Source organism: Tasmannia lanceolata, unplaced genomic scaffold (assembly GCF_043159265.1).
Source record: "Tasmannia lanceolata isolate RefF3 unplaced genomic scaffold, GAP_Taslan_0.1 ptg000012l, whole genome shotgun sequence".
NCBI lineage: Eukaryota > Viridiplantae > Streptophyta > Magnoliopsida > Canellales > Winteraceae > Tasmannia > Tasmannia lanceolata.
In genome coordinates, this window is record NW_027518689.1 from 7,281,225 (window position 1) to 7,287,224 (window position 6,000).

Consider the following 6,000-nt stretch of genomic DNA (forward strand, 5'->3'; position numbering starts at 1 on the left):
AAGACATTTAAGCACCCAAAATGCACATTTAGGTTGATAATCCTCATTAAATTTGAAGGAAAGTGCCATTCAAAAAAAATCTGAAGGAAAGTACAACTCTCATAAACTAAGCAGCTGAAACTGAAAATGACCAAAATTCCACTATGCCTTTTGTAAGCCCAATGGTTACCACATTGGCATTCCCATCTTATTTTGATGATTCCAATACACCAGTGATTTATGATCACTAATGTGTTTGATTGTCTAAGTTGTAGATCACATTGGTGCTAAGACAACATTGCTTGGATTGAGGCCAAGAAGATCTCATTGGACCACACCATGAAGGCCAAAGACATCGAAGTCCAAGACGAATGAAGACTTGAAGAATCACATTGAAGATCGAAGTCAATTTAGATTGTAAAAGATCAAATCTTAATTTAGATTTTAAGAGGCATAATTAAGTTAATCTCACACACCCTAAATGTATAAGAGATTGTCGTTGTGGTGTTCCAACAATGTGGAACCCTCATAACAATCCAAACTTGGTGTAAAGTTGGAAGCCCAAAAACAAGTGAAAATCTGCTCAACATAGGCTTCTCGGAACTCCGAGAGAATTCTCGGAGCTCCGAGGTCGGAACTCCGAGAGATTCCTCGGAGCTCTGAGAAATGGTCCAGTAGACATTTTTTTCAATTCTGTTTGTATTCCCGGAACTCCGAGATTTTTTCTCGAAACTCCGAGAAATATTCTCGGAACTTCGAGAACACTATAACAGTCAGAAAAAGAGCCGTTGGTAATTTTTGCCAGAATTACGACAATGCCCTTGAACGGTCATATTTGGCTTTTCCTATATATATGGGTATTCCTAACATACCAAAAATCAATCAAAACACTCTGAAAACATACTTGAACATTCCAAGAGTGAATCAAACTTGTTTATGCCTCTCATCCTCTAAAGATTAGGATTTGGATCATAGGCTCAATTTGTACATCTTCTACATTTTGTAAACCCTTGTGAGGGATTGTTTTTGTTCTTTCTTTCTTATTCAAAGACATTGTATTGGGCGAGTGTTCGGAGAAGCGTAGCCCACTCTCCGTGGTGAAGATTGCCACCAAGGTTAAATGTAATCGGATTTGTAATCAGCATTGATCTTCGCCGAAGTTAAGAAGATCACATAGTGAAGCCATCAACGGGTTTGGTTGGTGGAGTGGAGTAGGCCTCGCGTTTTGGAGGATCGAACCACTTTAAATCTCGGATGCACTCTCTTGAACTCTAGCTCTTTATTTTGCATTGCACCTCTAGATTTAACTTGTGTGCTTCAATTTCATTTTTGATCTCTTAATTTCCAATTTAAGTTTGAGTTTTTCAAAAGGCTAAAACTTGCTAGCAACCTAATAATTTTCACTCCTCATAGTTGCCGTACTTGGGACCACCCTTGGATTTTCACTTGGTATCAGAGCCTTGGCTCTTAAAAGATTTTCGTTTTCGTAAAATCTTTGGTAAATTTTTCTTTAAAAAATTTTAACAAGGGAAAGATCATTTGATCTTTGGCAACTTTCTATTTTGTAAAATAGCAAATACAAATGGAACCGGACTTCCGGAAGGCCATTCCACAACTAGATCTTCCTTCTTTGATGGGTCCAACTATGGACATTGGAAGATAAGGATGCGCATCTATCTTCTTTCGATAGATGTGGAACTTTGGCACATAGTTGAAAATGGATACATGTTGCCTTCCAAACCATTTGAAGAATGGAATGTTGTAGAGAAAAGGCATGTAAATTTAAATTACAAAGCTATAAATTCTTTGTTTTGCGCCTTATCTACCGAGGAGTTTAATCGAGTAGCTCTTTTTTATTCCGCCAAGGTTATTTGGGATACACTTGCTGTTACCCATGAGGGAACATCTCAAGTTAAGAATTCCAAAATAAACTTGTTAAAAAGCAAATATGAAATGTTTAGAATGGGTCAAAATGAAAGCATTTTCGAAATGTATACCCGTTTTTCTAAAATTTCTAATGAACTAGCTAATCTTGGTAAATCTTATCCTACTGATGAGCTTGTGAGTAACTTGCTTAGGTCACTTCCTCCACATTGGGATCCAAAGGTCACCGCGATACAAGAATTAAAGGATCTCAAGGCGCTAACCGTGGAAGAGCTTGTAGGATCTCTCATCACCCATGAGATGCTCCTCACTAGCCGACAAGAAGAGAAGAAGCCAAAAGAGAAGGAAAAAAAAAGCCGATCTCTAGCTCTAAAAGTCTCCAAGGTAAAAGCGGACTCATTATCCTCAAGTGAGGCGGATAGTGATGAAGAAGAAGCTTTAAGAAAATTTAAAAGCTTATGGAGAAAGAAACATAAAAATGATAAAAAGAAGAAGAAAGAAGAAAGCGATATTGAGGGAGTCATAAGATGCTACAATTGCAAGAAGACGGGGCACAAAAGACCGGAGTGTCCGCTTCTCAAGTCATCTTCCTCAAAATACAAGGGAAAGAAGGATTGGAAGAAGCATAAGGCTCTTGCCGCCGGTTGGGATACGTTAAGCACATCGGGCAAAAGCTCAAGTGAAGGGGAAGAAAATAAAAAAGATGATCTTTGCTTCATGGAATTCACCCATGAAGATGAGGTAAACTCTAACCCATCTTGTAATTCATCAAGTAGCGATAGTGAAAAAATATCTTATGATGAATTGTGTAACACCTTGCATTCTCAAATTTCAAAAAATAAAGTTCTTAAAAAATCTATTTCTAAATTAGAAAATGAACTTGATGTTTTGAAAATTGACTCATCTTCTTCCATATCAAAATCTCAAGCACAAATTGAAAATTTTAAACTTGAGATTAAAACCCTTAAGGGTTGTTTGGATGAGAAAACTTGCCAATTAGCACAATTTCAAGATATGGCAAGCTTTTCCAAATCTTATGAAGATGAATTTAATGATTCTTTAAATCAAATAACACATCTTCATAATGAAAATGAAATGTTAAGATTATGTCTCCATGGGTTCCTAAATAGTGACAAAATAATTGACATAATCCTAAAGAAAGCTAGTCATAGACCTAATCATGCATTTTATGATAGGACTAGCTTATCTAACCCTCATGTTAGATGCCATTATTGTGGAATAAATGGTCATTACCAATTCCAATGTGCATCTAAGATTAGGGATTGTGGGGGAACCAAGAAATCTTGGGTTCCCAAAGCCCCCATATGATTTTCATCATATGTGCTTAGATTAGGGGCTTGCTCTAAAATTGAATATCTTTCTATGGATAATTAAAATATCTCCTCTTATGTTGAATAAAAATTCTAAATAGGGGGAGTTCTAGATTTGTCTTTTTCCTTGAAAAATGGGGAGTCTTAAATTGAATATTTCATCCATTTATTTCTCTTTTACCCTAATCTTTTTTATTGATGCCAAAGGGGGAGAGAATTCTACTGTAAGGAAAATATGTATGCTTTTATTGGAAAATCTCTTGTGCTTGTCATCATCAAAAAGGGGGAGATTGTAAGCCCAATGGTTTCCACCTTGGCATTCTCATCTTATTTTGATGATTCCAATACACAAGTGATTTATGATCACTAATGTGTTTGATTGTCTAAGTTGTAGATCACATTGGTGCTAAGACAAAATTGCTTGGATTGAGGCCAAGAAGATCTCATTGGACCACATCATGAAGGCCAAAGACATCGAAGTCCAAGACGAATGAAGACTTGAAGAATCGCATTGAAGATCGAAGTCAATTTAAATTGTAAAAGATCCAATCTTAATTTAGATTTTAAGAGGCATAATTAAGTTAATCTCACACACCCTAAATGTATAAGAGATTGTCGTTGTGGTGTTCCAACAATGTGGAACCCTCATAACAATCCAAACTTGGTGTAAAGTTGGAAGGCGAAAAACAAGAAGTGAAAATCTGCTCAACATAGGTTTCTCGGAACTCCGAGCTCGAAATTCCGAGAGATTCCTCAGAGCTCCGAGAAATGGTCCAGTAGACATTTTTTCAATTCTGTTTGTATTCCCGGAACTCCAAGATTTTTTCTCGGATATATTCTCGGAGTTCCGAGAACACTATAACGGTCAGAAAAAGAGCTGTTGGTAATTTTTGCCAGAATTACGACAATGCCCTTGAACGGTCATATTTGGCTTTTTCTATATATATGGGTATTCCTAACATACCAAAAATCAATCAAAACACTCTAAAAATATACTTGAACATTCCAAGAGTGAATCAAACTTGTTTATGCCTCTCATCCTCTAAATATTAGGATTTGGATCATAGGCTCAATTTGTACATCTTCTACATTTTGTAAACCCTTGTGAGGGATTGTTCTTGTTCTTTCTTTCTTATTCAAAGACATTGTATTGGGCGAGTGTTCGGAGAAGCGTAGCCCACTCTCCGTGGTGAAGATTGCCACCAAGGTTAAAGGTAATCGGATTTGTAATCGACATTGATCTTCACCGAAGTTAAGAAGATCACATAGTGAAGCCATCAACGGGTTTGGTTGGTGGAGTGGAGTAGGCCTCGCGTTTTGGAGGACCGAACCACTTTAAATCTCGGGTGCACTCTCTCTTGAACTCTAGCTCTTTATTTTGCATTGCACCTCTAGATTTAACTTGTGTGCTTCAATTTCATTTTTGATCTCTTAATTTCCAATTTAGGTTTGAGATTTTCAAAAGGCTAAAACTTGCCAGCAACCTAATAATTTTCACTCCTCATAGTTGCCGTACTTGGGACCACCCTTGGATTTTCACCTTTTTTTACATCAATACCTGTCTTCATTGTTTGGTTGAAAATACGATGCTGGAGATCAAACTAGAGGGTGAGTTCTTTTCAATTGAAATTTTATTTCAAATTCACGTTGTGACAAATTCTAGATATCTTGAACTTCTACGACAGAAAATAAATGATTGGATTTCTGAAAACAATATTTAATTAAATGAACTTTTGACTATCAAATCATTCTTTTGGAGCCATTTTGATCTTTACAATTACGTAATATATTTCCATCAACTAAACTAAACTAAAAAAAGCCTTTCTCCCAAAGTAGTTTGGGAGGGGGGGGGGGGCAAAATGAATCCTTTAGAAAAATTTCATTAAGAAGGAATCTACCGGGCTCTAATCCAGTCCATAGTTGAGTTCTTCTACGTGGATCATTTTCTTCCATTCTATCCTATCCAAGCTCATGTTCTCTGTTATGTTCCTACCTATCAAGTCTTTCCTCACGGTTTCTACCCAAGTTGTTTTCGGTCTGCCCCTACCTCTTTTTACTCCATCAACTTGGCACGAGTCACCTCTTCTCACCGGAGCATCGAAAGGCCTACGTTGGATATGTCCAAACCATCTTAAGCAGTGCTCTCTCATCTTTTCCTCAATTGGTGCCACCCCCACCTTTTTACGAATGTCTTCATTTTTAATTCTATCTAACCTTGTGTGGCCGCACATCCATCTAAGCATTCGCATCTCCGCTACACTCATCTTATGCACATGCTGCTTCTTGTTGGCCCAACATTTTGAGCCGTACAGCATGGCTGGCCTCACAGCTGTCTTATAAAACTTTCCTTCAACTTGGTAGGGATTTTACAGTCGCATATAACTCTTGTGGCAAGTTTTCCACTTCAACATGTCAATATATTTCCATAAGACCGATAATTTATTTTTTATTTTTTTGAATGGTTGCAAATTTCATTCAAAAAGAAGGAAGACCGAGATGGACCCCCCAAAAGATGCAAGAGAAATAAAAATTACGATAAAGAAGAAAATGAAATAAAGAACGAAATCGAACGACTCCAAACCCAATTTTCCCACTCCACCTCTACTTAATCTATTCACTTAATTGTTAGCAGATTTTCTAGTGTGCCAGAAGACAATGGACGAACCACGAGTGAGATAAAATATCTCATCAAATAAAGGTGCAAATCTCCATGGTGGAACCGATGATCCACGAAGCCACCCCACCACAGTTTTTGAATTACCCTCTACAATCACCTTATCTAGAATGGTCTTTGTCCTAATGTTTG